The sequence below is a fragment of the Ursus maritimus genome, unplaced genomic scaffold (assembly GCF_017311325.1).
Source record: "Ursus maritimus isolate PB19 unplaced genomic scaffold, ASM1731132v1 scaffold_30, whole genome shotgun sequence".
Taxonomy (NCBI): Eukaryota; Metazoa; Chordata; class Mammalia; order Carnivora; family Ursidae; genus Ursus; species Ursus maritimus.
The window spans coordinates 13,868,660-13,883,824 of NW_024425564.1; the positions used below are offsets into that span (position 1 = coordinate 13,868,660).

Consider the following 15,165-nt stretch of genomic DNA (forward strand, 5'->3'; position numbering starts at 1 on the left):
AGCCCTGTGTTGGGCTCCCTGCTCAGCAGGGGAGCCTGCTTCTCCCTCTCCCTCTGCCTCTTCCCCCTGCTCCTGCACACACTCTCTCTCTCTCTCTCTCCTGCTCACTCTTGCTCGTGTTCTCTCTCTCAAATAAATAAAATTCTTTTAAAAAATGAAAAGTGGTAATACTAATGTCAAATAAAGTTTAATTCCAGAAAACAGCATTAATCAGGAAAAAGATATTTTATCTATATATAACACATTTTTATATTTATATGTTATATATAAATATAAATATATGAAAAAGATACTAAAGAATATATAAAAAGAATAAAACTTTTAGATCACAAGTCAACATAATAATTTCCAAACGTATAAAGCAAAAATAATTAGAAATTCAAGCAGAATTAGACAATACAGTTTTATTTGCAGGATTTCTATGTAAATCTTAGAACGTAAAGGATTAAGGAGTCAAAAATAAATAAATGAAAGGAGTTGAGGAGGCACAGAGAAAGAACCAGAGAGCTGGAGAAGGTATTTTCAGGGCTTTCATTTTCTCACGTTCTATACTATGTATGTTCTACCGACATTAAAAAAGTGAGAAGCAACCCAACTACATGTAGCTATGGGAGAGTAGGCACCATCAGGACACGTGGTGTCACTTGGCAAATCAAGAATAGAGACATGACAGGGTGGAATGAGACACAAGGAGCTTAAAGCTGGTTGGGACCAGATCAAAAAGCCTTGGATGTCAGGGTAGGTAGTTTGAATCTTTGCTAATAAAGGTGACACACCCAGATGTTTCTATTGGATACACTCTGAAAGTGGGACTGAGAATGGAGTGGTGTAGGAAAGCAGAAGAGTGGCAGGAAGGTGAGTGGAGAAACAACTGCAATTGCCCTGGAAAGCCAGGAGGACCAGATTCTAGGAAGAGCAAAAGTAATGAGACACGCCGAGTTCTGCACTGGCATTCACTTTTGCTTACAAATTCAATGTGAAATCTCGAGCCTCCTAATCAAGTAACAGGAATACATAAGCCATTTGTCTTAAATTACCTCAAGGCCACCACAAAGGCACACAGTTTTAGTTAAAGGACACAACAAGCGTTAGGAAGGGAATATCCATGGGGCGCCTGGGCAGCTCAGTCATTAAGCATCTGCCTTCGGCTGGGGGTGTGATCCCGGCGTTCTGGGATCGAGCCCCACATCAGGCTCCTCTGCTGGGAGTCTGCTTCTTCCTCTCCCACTCCCCCTGCTTGTGTTCCCTCTCTCGCTGGTTGTGTGTCTCTCTGTCAAATCAATCAATCAATCTTAAAAAAAAAAAAAAGGAAGGGAATATCCAATGTGTGTTTTTTAATTTATACATGAAAAGTAAATGCTTTCAGATATGCATTAATAATCTAGCACTTTTCATATGTATATTTTTATGAGCAGAAAAATTTGTTTAATATTTATTAATAATTTTGTATTATATTTTCTTTTACTTCTCTTTGACGTCTGCTTCCTACAGCCTCTCCCATCTCATTCCCTACAGTCTAACCATAGGTCTTCCTAATGGTTCTCTCTCCTTGGTCCATGTCTTCACTCATTCAAAAACCCTCAAAGGCTTCCAAAGGCTTCCCACAGCTGCTGAATACACTTTAACGTACTAGTATAGTCATAGATATGTGTAACCATCACCATAGTCAATTTTAGGGCATTTTAGTAATCTCAAAAGAGGCCCGTACCCATTAGCAGTCACCCTCCTAAAACAATTACCCCACTTCAAATAACTACTAATCTGTTTAATATCTCTATTTCCTACCTTTAACATTTCACATAAATGTGATCTTGCTTCTCTCACTTAGTATAATGTTTTCAAGGTTCATCCATTATAGCATGTATCACTACTTCATCCCTTTTTATGGACAAATAACATTCCATTGTTCGGCTACATCACATTTTGTTTACCAGTCACCAGTGGGGTAGACATTTGGGTTGTGGTTACTATAAATAGTGGTTGCTATAAACAATATTGTACAAGTTTACAAGGGCATATGTTTCATATCTCTTGGGTACACACTAAGGAGTGGAATTGCTGGATCACATGGTAACTATGTTTAACCATTTGTGATTGCATACTGTTTTCCAAAATAGCTACACCATTTTATTTTCCCACCAGTAATGTACAAGGTTCCCAGTTCTCCAATTTCTGTACCAATACTTGTCGTTATTTTTGATTCCAGACATCCTAATGAATATAAAGTGTTATCTCATTATGGTTTTTTTGTTTGTCTTTTCTTGTTATGGTTTTGATTTGCATTTCCCTGATGGCTAATGACATCCAGTATATTTCCATGTGCTTATTGGCCATTTGGGTTTGGTTTTTTTTTTTTTTTTTAATGTCTATTCAGATTCTTTGCCCATTTCTTTATTGGATTATTCATGTTTTTATTGTTGAATTGTAAAAGTTTTTACGTATTCTAAATATACATTCCTTATTAGATACATGATTTGCGAATATTTTCTCCCATTCTGTGGACTGCTCTTCACTTTCTTGAAGATATCCTTTGAAGCACAAAAGTTAATTTTGATGAAGTCTCATTTATCAGTTTTTTCTTCTTATTTGTACTTTGGTGTCATATCTAGAAATCCATTGACAAATTCAAGGTTATGAAGAGTTATTCCCATGTTTTCTTCCAAAAGTTCTGTAGTTTTAGTTCTTACCTTTAGGTGTTTGGAATTCACAAGGTGATTCTAAAATTCATACAGAATCACAAAGGATCCAGAAGAATAAAATAATCTTTAAAGAATAAAGAACAAATCAATCTTGAAAAATAACACAGTTGGAGAACTCAGACTTCCCAAATCCTAAATATATTCTATAAGCAACAGTAATCAAGAAAACATTATACTGGCATAAAGAGACATGCAAATCAATGGAATGGAATTTAGACTCTAGAAATAAACTAAAGGGTTTATGATCAACTGATTTTCAACAAGGGTGCCAAGACCATTCAACGAGGAAAGAACAATCTTTTCAACGAATGGGACTGGGACAACTAGATAACCACATGCAAAGGAAAGAAGTTGAACCCTTATTTCATACCATATACAAAACTCTAAATGAATCAAAGAATGTAGTAGCCTTATCTTTATATTTAAATTGATTCACTCCATGCCACCAAATGGTCATGAAGGGAAAAGTGGGTTTATATAAAGTTTTTGGATTGCACTTGTTTTGCTTCACCATCTTCTGGAACCAAGTGTTGGTTCATCCATTTAACAAGTATTGTTGAGTGCCTACCATATATTAAATAGTAGTACAAAAAACAGGCACTGTCTCTACCTTCATGACTCATCTATCCTGCTCAGGAGAGATAAACTATCAACAAAAATTACATATTAGTTGGTGATAAACACCATGAAGATAAGGCAGGATGAATGAGAGATATACATAGATATTGAATTAAAAATAAAAACATACTGTCAAAAAAATGTTCCCAGTTCAACATTTTTCATAATCTTTTTTTTTTTCTTTAATTTCTAATGGTTCTTTTAGGGACTGATGTTGAATATAATAAAAAAGCATTAATCTGAAGATGAACTGTTCTTTCAATTTCATCACTATTATTTATTCCTTAAACTGAAAATGTCTTGTTATGAAATCCTATCCTATACTAATATGAAAAACTTAAGTGTCAAAGAAGGTTCTAGGCTATCAAGATCTATTTCCTAACTATTTTAAAGTACATTAAAACAAACATTAGAGACTTCTGACTCCGAGGTCTATACAGGAAATGTTTTTTAAACACTGTAACAGAAATCACAAATACTAATACAACTGAACTCAAAAACTACTTGTTAACTACTTCTTAGTACCTTCAAAGCACTGCACCCAAACAATAAATCCAAACTCAACAGTGTTCTTGTCTTCACAAATTAGATGGTACTTTAAAATAATTCCAGAAAAATTTACTCATCTTGGTTGTGGAAAAGCTCTTGGTATACAGGTAATATTGAAAAGCTGGAATTCTTTTGAACCTATTTTACAACTAACAAAAGCTGTGAAAAAAAAAAAATAAGAATGCATGAAGAGTCCCTATCTGAATATGTTAAAAAAAAAATCTTCTACACTAACATTTGATAATAAAAGCATGTTTTCTCAATTAACACACCTATAAAGGAATATAGGAATAAAAATCAGAATCCATACACAGGATAGCTTACTGGTTAGTCATAATTAATCTAAGTACGGAGAAAGTCATGTGATAATGTTGTTGATAGATGATGATTATGCTATCATACATTTATGTGGCATCAGGGCCCCACTGAGGTTTTAGGATGCTATCTCATAAATACCCCTTATATTCCTCTAAGTAAGTACAAAACACATATTATTTCAATTTTGCAAACTGGGAAACTAAATAAAATAATTTACTTAAAATTCCAGAGTCAAAGCACTGCCAAGCTAAATGACCAGCAAGGACACTGCCCATTAAGCCATAAATTTAGAAAGCACTTGTGACTTATACCCCACCCACTCCCCAAAAGAATATGTGACGAAAATTAAAGCAAAAAAATTTTCAAGTGGCAGCAGCAGCAAATTCCAAGCAGTTCTTAGAGTAAGACTTGCTAGGAATGAGGAGCTACTCAGGACCTAATATTTTCCTTAATCTAAAATACTTGCCTTACAATCTCAGAACAGTCAAACTGGAATACGAGAGAATTTAGCAACTTACTAAATTTTGAAACCTGCCTTGCACTATGCAGGTATAACATCATCTCCAGGCTAAGTTGACACCTTTCAAGGTAAGGGAAAGCACTGCCCCAGATTAGTGCAGAACCCATTTTTTTTAAGCTGCTACTACACTAAAATCCTGTTTATTATGATTCCTTTTCCAATGTTATGTTTGCCCCAAAAGATGATTTTACCATAAATTTCTGGTAAAGATGCAATATAGGTTTTTTATATTTTGACATTTAGACATCTACCCCATGTTAAATTAAGACCCAGTGATACACTCACGTAATACCCTGCACTAAATACCACATAATTAAATCTTCTATGCTACAATTCGGCTTGCAACAAAAAGGCCCTTCTCTTTGAAAGAATACAAAGTGTTCAGAGGTCACTGAAATAAAAATTTATCTGGATTATATCTCTACATTTTAAGTTATTTGTTAGCCCTTTTTAGAGAATGTCCATTGCCAAAACGCTACAGGGTAATCCCCTTCCATGAAATCAACAATTTGGGAAGTATTTAACAGTCATATCACACCTATTCCCTAAAAGGATATAGATTTAAAGCAGCAAAATATCCAAAGGACTTTTTCTTGGTATAGTGGAAATCAGTAACTATGGAGGCCATCAAAAAGCCACTATTCATTATCCACCACATAAAATAGCTACCTGTTACGACCTCAAAACAACTCAAACTTTGAGTACAGAATTTAGCCATTTTTTTAAACATTACGTAACCACTTAGTAATTAACTATATGTTAATTTTAAAAATTAAGGTTTTTCTTAAGTCCTTCTAAATCATAACAGATTTTATATTAGGGAACTCTCACAGCCCATGAGCTGCTAGAACCAGGGCTTGATATAAAGACTCCACTTTCTGGGGTTGGTCCAATATTAGTATTGACCCAGGCTTTCTGAAATATCACTGGGCCTCCAGACTGTTAACCAAAGTTCTAAACTTCTCGTATTGTCAATCACAAAACAGGAAAAGAAATCCTGGACACTTCGTCCATTGACATTTCTTAAAATTGTGCGGGAAAAGTGCAGGAGTGATAGAAATAGGACTGTGGGATAAAATAGCAAGGAATACAAAGACCCTAATTTTAAGCAACTTTTAAATGGGTTTTGGTGTTTGGATTTAATGCTACTCTTTAGAAAATTATTGAGCTAATGTTTGACATTAGCTGCTGAAAACTGTATAAAATACAGCAACTGGAATTAAACTAATAAAATCTTATACAGCATCAACCCAAGGATTTAATAACTAGATAAGGGTGATTTGCAATGAGTGTATAGATAGTTTATAAGTAAGTGAGAGCTTCTAAAGTACTTAAGAAGTACTTACAGGTGCTTATAAACAAAGTCCTGTTTTAAGTAGTTTGAACATTCTTGCTAAAATCTTGTTTGCACTATTAGTTTGCTTAGTGGAACTTTTTTCAGAGACTGTTACAGGAGTTTTAATAAGCCTTGTGTCTGGAATGGCTCAAATCCCGACTCAATGGGGCCTGGATTAATAAGGTTTTAAATTACCTCAAAACACAAGGCCTGTGCAAGATGTTAAGTATCACTAGGACTCAGGGAGTTCAACAGTATGCTGAAGCCAGAGGTAAGAAAATTCTAGTCACTTAGTCTACCAGGGCCATTTACCCCACAGAAAACAATTACCTTCTATGATTCCAACACTGTATAGGAAAGAAAAGAGACAAATTTATATGGCATGGAGTAGACAGCGACAGGAGATAACATCCTAAATCAACTGGCATTTTGACATGTGATATTGAGTTTAACAGTTTTCATTTTCGTCAGTGTATTATCTATCAGAAATTTTGGTAAGAGTGATGAAAGCCTAAAATCCCATAGCCTGTCACTTCACTCTATCAGGACCCATACCTCACCTTCTTGAACTTCCATTAATCCAATTAAAACCTAACCATCTGTCTTCTCCAGTCCATGAACAAGAGTACAGAGATACACTTCCAACGTATGGCTTCCAAATTCAGCTGGATCCTCAACACATGGCAATCTTTCTGAATGCATTTCACTCAGTGGAACTGCACTATGCCTCTTGAAATACACCGCTTCCCTTGGTTTCTGAAACCACTAGCTCCAATTCTCCTCTTGCTTCTCTTATCACTCCTAACTAGGCTCTTACCATCTAAGACACTCTTATCTCTTGGTATCCCCAGAAGCCATCTTTTCATAGAACTCACTCATTCCAACTTTCTTTACAGTTACTACTTAATACACTAATAACCTCCAAATCCTCACCTCTAATTCAACCACCGTCTGAGGTCCAAACAAGCATGTCCAAGCTGCTATTAAAATAGCCCTGCTTGGACTTCGTTACCACCATTCAGCCAGCTACACTGACAGAAATATAGACACCATCAAATGCATTCACTGGCTTCAGGGCAAAAAAGAAGAATTGGGTTCTAAATCTCTGCTTATAGCAATATATTTCTTAACAACTGCCACAAAATAAAATTTGTTTTTATTAATAGGTGAACTTAAAAATGAATATTTTATGTAGCATTTTGTTTTATTTATGTATATTCTCTGTATTATCTGAAAACACACTTTTCAACATCATTCCACTGTGTTTATACATCAATAATTTTCCATCACCTTTTCCATTCTGTAACCAAAAAATTAGCAAGGTATTTAACTTTCCCTAAAATAAATCAACCATCACAAAATGACTTTACATCATTTTGACCTATAAATTCATTTACATGAATCCACAATACATGAAGTTTTCAGAGTGTTCAAAGCAGTTAGGAGAGCCATTTCCAGGGCATACTGCAAATATTTTACCCTCAAATGCGCAAGTGTTTTGAGCAGTATGCTTACTGCAAGTTTTGTATTAAAAGGAAAATACCAATCTGCTGTTATATAATTTCCTGGGGTTTATCCTGGGGATAAATAAAAAGTGACAAAAGATAAAAGAAAGTTTCACATAGAGTTTTCTTTGTACTCTTAAAAATATGATAGAAAATAAATAAATTACTTTAAAATTTAAAATTATTTTGAGCAAGTTTTAATTGGGTAGAGTAATTATGTAAAAATCTCATCCTTTTATAGCTTCAAAGTATGGATTTACACATTAGATAATATATGGTACTTTCCCCCTCAACCATCTGATTTTCCAAAAATCATCATTAATTTCTTCATGAATTAAAAAAAAAAAAACTGTTTCATTCTATAGTTCATAGTGAATTTAAAATAATCTCTGCTACAGAAACTGACATTTCTAGTCAACTTGTATAAATAAACACAAAACATCACCATTAAAGAAAAAAGGTAATCACCAGACTCCAAGGATGAATAAGATATAGAAAAACAGAGTGCATCACCTCAATGAGTTTTCAAATGTTTTGAATGATTTTAAGAAACATACTGGGGAATTTCATTGTATTAAGGAATGAGGAGAAGGTAAATGTATACATTAGTCAGACCCTGCAGTAGAAGAAAATCATGAGCAGGACAATTCAAATCAGAGTAATTACTGGCCTATCTCCAAATAATGACAACACATAGACATACAGCTAGAGAGTTCTATGTCATTGAGTATAGGAAGTTTTATAGTTTGAAATAACAGCATGACAAAAGTTATTTTTCTACCTTTCACGTTCAAGAAAAGGACGAACAGCTCACAAGTATGGAGTGCTCAAGGGAATTTCTGGCTCTAATATTCCAAAAGCAATTCTAATTTTTGTATTCTTGAAAAAAGAACAATCAATGAAGGAAATAGGCCATATAGGGGCACCTAGGTGACTCGGTCTGTTAAGTGTCTGCCTTAGCTCAGGTCATGATCTCAGGGTCCTGGGATCAAGCCCCATGTGGGGCCACCTATTCAGCGGGGAGTCTCTTTCTCCCTCTCCCTCTACTTCTCCCCCCTTATTCATGCTCTCTCTCTCTCAAATAAATAAATAAAATCTTAAAAAAAGAGAAAAAGAAAAAAGAAATAGGCCGTATAAGATTTGAAAAGCAGAATAAATAAATAAATAAATAACCCAAATTCTACCCAAAGCCTCTTCTTTTAATAAAAATGTCAACTCTAAACCAATTGAAGGGATCCTAAAGAAAGCAGTGGAGGTAATACGACTAGGAGAGGAGAGAAGAAATACAGTTTAATGGAATTTTAAAAGAACCAGAAGTTAAGCCTGGAAGTCTTGGATTTAATTCAAAGAACACTGAAGTTCTTGTAAAAGACACTGACACATTCAAAGAAGCTGACAGGTCAAGGTGGGATAAGGCAGGTCAAAGAAAGGGATAAATTTAGCAATGGAAATTTAATCTGTACCAAAAAAGTCAGAAATGAAGGAGATAAAAATTGGTAAAGAAAAGATACTACAAATGGAAAGAAAAAATAAATATTAAAATGTGATCAAAGCCGCTAATCTCAATTAGGAATAGAAAAATAAGAAAGCCGTTCACATATCTTAATCAGCAAAATTCTACAAAGAATCAATCAAAAAATAAATGTTATGATACTCACCAAAAGAGATGGCTTAGATTTATTTTGAACAGAGCCTCAGTGACAAATGGGAAAGTATTAAGTGGTCTAATATATATGTTATTAAAATACAAGAATAATATTTCTAGATATAATGGCTGAAAAATCATCACAGTTTAATTTGAATCCTTCAGATCCAAGAAACCTAATGAACCCCGAGCAGGATAACTACTTAGAAAACCATATAGCACATTACAATAATATTATTGTAAACTGGTGATACAGAGAAAATTAAAGCAGAGGAAAAAAGATCTGAAGGGAAGCAAAGACAAGAATGACTGGAGATTACTTGTCAGAAGATGGAAAAAAGATTTTTAAAGTGTTGAAAGTCACTAGTATTTAACAGAATCTTAAAAAGAGTGATACACTGTGATCAGTGGGATTTATTCCAAAGATGAAAGAATGATTCAGCATCTGCAAATGAATCAGTACACCACATTAACAAAGTGAAGGGTAAAAATCATGATTGTCTCAACAGATACAGAAATGGCTGCTGTGTAAGGGTTCTCATTTCTCGACATCTTTCCCTGAACTCACTTATTAGTGCTAATAATTTTTTCTTGTATTCCTTGGGATTATCTAAACACAACATAAGATCATATCATCTGCTAATAAAAAGTTTTACTTCTTTCTTTCCTATCTGGATACTTTTATTTCTTTTACTTGCCTAATTATTCTGTCTAGAACCTCCAGTGAAACACTGAACAGAAGTGAAGAGAGCCCACAATCTTCTCTTATCTCTTATCTTAAAGGGAAAGCATCCAGTCTTTCATATTAAGTACGATGTTAGCTGTGGGATTTTTGTACATGCTCTTTTTCAGGCTGAGAAAGTTCTCTTTTACTCCTAAGTTTTGTTGAGTGTTATTATCATGAAAGAAAGTAGAATTTTTCAAATGTCAAGTTTTCTGTTTGTCTTTTGAGGTGATTATGTATTTTTTGTCTTTATTCTATTGACAGATTGTATAACATTAGTCAAATTTTATGTTAAACCAATTTTGCATTCCTGTGATAAATCCCACTTGGTCATAGTATACAATCCTTTTCATATGTTGGTGGATTCAGTCTGTGAGTATTTGTTCACGATTTTTGCACCTATTCAAGAGAGATATTGGTATGTGTTTTCTTATGATGGCTTTATCTGTTCTTGATATTTTAAAGTACATGTTTCACCTAAAATTTTAAAATGGCATTACATCTAGAAAACTGTTATGAGTCTTAGGAATTTGTTTATCTAACTGACGCTGTACATATTCATAATATTTATCCCAAGAAAATGGTACTTTGAGAGATATATTGGGAATAATATATACTTAAAAATGATTTGTCATGTTTTATAGACACCAAATATACATATCAACACTTGAGATGTATGTCCAAAGGTTATAATTTAGGGGTAATATATATATATATATATATATATGTCTCACTTATCAGAGATGCAGAATACTAAATAGCAAGATTTAAAATAATATAAAAATAATCTTACTTTTTAAATACTGTCTCAATTCTACTATTTAAATTAGGGTAGGTAAAATGCTTCCAAGTTTTTTAAAATTTATTTTCCAGGAAGCAGAGTTTTACCTTAACTTTATAAAAACATTAAAATAACTAGAGAGAATACATTTTGCAATGCTTTCATAATCATGAGAAAATACCACAATGAATTCAGATGTATACTTTTCAAAAAAAAAATCAAAATCATCAGAGAGCTTTTTAATGAGAAAGATGCTTAGAAACACAGAAATTCAAAGGGGAAAATCATTAATATTTAATATACATGAAGCAAAGTGACTGTTTTCATAGCTAGAATAAATGCCTAACAAGAAAATGTGCAGGATTAGGATGACAGTAGAATTATCTGGAAATAACACATCTTGCACAGGAAGAAATTTTATTTAAACCATACCTAGATAGATTTGTTTTCCTTAAATTACAGATGGAATGTTAACTTAAAAAAAGTAAAGCCTGAGACTGAATATGTGCTTATCTACTGAGCTTATCTGAAAAAATAAAACAAATGTGGGAGGTTTCTGAAAAATCATTTTTCCTCTAAATTTCTTTAGCTCTCCTACCCCCAGCTGAGATGGTCTTGTGCTTCCTCCTTTGCCCAGCTGTTCCTTGTGCATTTGGCTTTAATCAGGTGCAGAGCAGGAACTCAACATCCTGTTGCCTTACTCTGATTAGGAGGAGTCAAATTCTACAAATTGGCAGGTTTCTGCTTTTAGTGATTCTATTTGATGAATCATTTGCTTTTAAGTATTTGAAAAGGGCCATTAGTGAAGCAGCAGCCCAGCCTGTTGCTATTTTCCGGTCTATTTATAACCAGTCACTCCAAGGATCCAAATGCTGACCCTCTTTGTCTAGTAAACCTAAAATTTAGGAATACAGCAAAAAAGAATGGATAAATACCTACTATCTGAAATAATAACAGTAGTGACCAACAGCTAAGATGCTAGCTATTGGGGTCTTAGAACAATGAAAATATTAAACTAGCAGACTAAGAGACCAAGGTGCCCTTTTCCTGAGAAGCAAGAGACATAAAATGAGTATTTAAAGGCTGAGTCCAAAAACTCAAGGATTTGCTCTAGAAATACAGTAAATATAGTATTATTTGTAAATGAGTTTTAAAATAATAAATACAGAATTAAAGATATAAAGAGAAAAAGAGCCAAAAATTAATATAAGTAAAATATTTATGACTCTCTTAGTCTCCAGATCTTAACTTCAATTCCCAAAACTCTAGTCCTAGACACAAGATACTGAGGATAGTACCATCTTGAAGGGGTAGAACATTGCAGCTATATCCACTAATGACAATGTTCCAAGTCAGTTTCCCTCCCCACCCATTCATGGAAACAGCTCCCTACCACATCACACACCATAGAGCCCTCACGCTGAAGCTCCAGTCAAGCTGTAAGGTGATACTAACAATGCATATACCACCCAGCTGGTAGGGTGGCAAGGAGCCAGACTTCCTCAGCTGTATGTCTTGATTTAGAGGTTGTGAAATAGCAAAGTCTCATTAAGACTTGGCCACTGTCTCTTTCTCAACATCATTAAATTGCTAACACAGCAGGCCTAACATCAAATGGCCTTTGTGTAATCTTATTAAACCAAAGGATGAGAAAAGCTGGACTTGAGGATGAGGGAATGCTTTTCATGGAAACCTGAGTTTCATATCTATTTTACGGCCTGGCAGCCTCCCTAAGCCTACCAAGGCAACAGGGTATGGAAGACGACACAGATAACACATGTAAGCTACGCCAAAACCGGGAAGAGGCAATGCCAAAAGGACAGGAAATGGGATCTAAGAAACCAAAGTGGAGCAATTATTTTTTTCTTAAAGGTTCATGGTGGGGGGTGGGGTTGGGGGGTGAGGTGTGGGAGCCGAGGAAAAATATAAAGCAAGATCAGCCAGAGTATGAAGGGAAAACCATCAAGGTACTAAATGTAAATGGGTGGATATAAGACATATGCGCAGCAAGAGTAGTCCCTGATCCCTGATGGGCAGCAACTCATGTTCTGAAAGCCAAGTGATAATTTTGTGGCATTTTTCTAGTATTCTTTTGCATCTGTGAGATTCATAAGATAAAAAGAAGTACAGTGATACTACACATTACTTAAAACAATAGAGAGTTTCAATGACTTTCAAAATTTAAATTTTAAAAGGGGGAGAAGCACATATCAGATAACTTGTTAAATTTACTAGCAATTATACAGATTACAAAATGAAAATCACTACCACATTTAACAATATAAAACTGAGTTTCTTAGGAAGACAGTATCTGTTATTTATATGCCACTGGCGCACAAAACACTTTAGACTGGAGTATTTGTTTTTGAATTTCACTGTGCATTTGAAAATATATGAGAACAGTGTTCCAACAAAAGATAAGATTTTGCGCATATGTAAATAGTCTGGAAGTCAGTCAATTAGAAAGGATCCCAGGCAATTTTTTTTTTTTTTGGAAGATACTAAGCAGGTAGGTGAGAGAACCCCCTAAAACTCTAACCAGCTTTCCTTCTGAGGAATAAAAGACCTATCCAAGCACTTGTCTTCTAAAAACTGTGTGTTCTTAACACACAATTAAGTGATTTAATAAAAATTATTTATAATTGACTTTGATCATTTATTTCTTTACATACACAGATCCTGGGTCCACTTAGCAAACATCAGGTAATACTGATGGGGGTCCTAGAATCTAAGTGAATGACTGTAAAACTGTGTTTCCAGAGGTGTTTCAAATAGTCAATTTGAATTTCATTTAAATTATATTGAAAACTATACTTACACTCATATGTAAATTACATTAACATTTAAAATAGTGGCAACTACCTAAATATGTACTTATGTTGTCAAGTTAAATTCATTTTTAAAAAGATTGATTAATTGATTGAGGAAAAGAGAGAGAAAGAGTGCAAGTGCGTGCACACAGAGGGAGAGGGAGAAGCAGACTCCCCACTGAGCAGGGAACCCTACAAAGGGCTAGATCCCAGGACCTTGGGATCATGACCCAAGCCAAAGGCAGATGCTCAACTGACTGAGACACCCAGGCGCCCCAAGTTAAACTCATTTTTATTTAGACATCAGAATGAAGATTCTCCTGTCTTATAAAATGTCATTAATTGAGATGGTTAAAAGCTACAAAAGGATCAGACTTCTATCTCTTCCTCATAATAACTATTTGTTGGATAAAACTCTGTGCTATCATTTTCAGAATTCAAACATGAAAACTTGGTTGAAACTGATGAAACCTATAAAGCATGGCAGAAGTAAAGGTGTAACCCCTCTTTTTGTGAACCCTTCCACAGGCCAGCTTACATAGACATTGCACAGAAAGCACAGAAGCAAACAACCAGAAGAATTTTCACTCCTAGAGGAAAATAAGAGAACATGAAAGACTCTCTACAGTAGGAATATTTAAAATATCCAAAGAGATAAGAGATGTAAGTAAAGCTACAAAATAAGAAGAGATGACTTGAAGAAAGCACCAAACAGAAATTCCATATAATTAGTAAAATAACAACAAAAGCCATCAATGGATAGGTTGAATGGAAGACAAAATCATTCAAGACTACAGGCAAAACCAAGACATTTTCAGACAAAGGTAAAGAGTGTATAAGTCATATGCCTTCATCAAAACTACCACTAAAGGACCCACTTTAGGCAGAAGGAAATTAAACTCAAAAGCAAGAGCAGGATGGAAAAGGTAAGAGTGAGCAAATAAATTGGTAAACATATGGATAAATATAAATAATTACAAGCTATATTTAAAAACAAGAAAAATAACAATGATTAATTTCAAAGATGCAAACTGGACAGCAATAAACTAGAACATGAAGGCAGCAGATCAAAGTGTTCTGAGTACACAATGAGAACTATTAATTAGATTTGGATTTTATAAAGTATGTGTGTTAAAATTAAGCATAACAACAAAAAGAATACAAATGGAAAGTATAACTTCTGAACCAGTAGCTGAGGGAAAAAATAAATAAAAGATTCATTCAACTAACAAAAAGGAAGAAACATGAAAAAAGAAAAACAAAGAAAAAGTTGAAAATACATATTAACAAGATAGAAATAAGCACCTATACATCAGTAATAACAATAAATGTAAACACATTAAATTCTCCATAAAAGTGACAAATAAAAATTAAATTACAAAAAAGAAATGCTTAATCATTTTTCATTAACATACATGTAAATGGACACTGAATGGTTGAAAATCTAAGAAATAGAAAAAGAAATCCCAAGCAGCTTCTTAGAAAAAAAAGTTGATTCAGTAATATTAATCCTTTTTGCTTTAAATCCCAGTATAAACAAGAATAATGAGGTATACTGCATACTGGTAAAACCATCCACCAAGAAGGTATAATAATCATAAACAAAGGAAAACATAAATCCACAATGATAGTGGGATATTAATATTTTATGAGAATATTG

The 15,165-nt window shown here is 34.1% G+C and overlaps 1 protein-coding gene across 1 annotated transcript in view; it reads right to left on the reverse strand.

Moving 5' to 3' along the window:
- Nucleotides 1–15,165, reverse strand: part of GMDS (GDP-mannose 4,6-dehydratase) — a 596,996-nt gene that overhangs the window by 362,617 nt on the left and 219,214 nt on the right. The window lies entirely within an intron of this gene.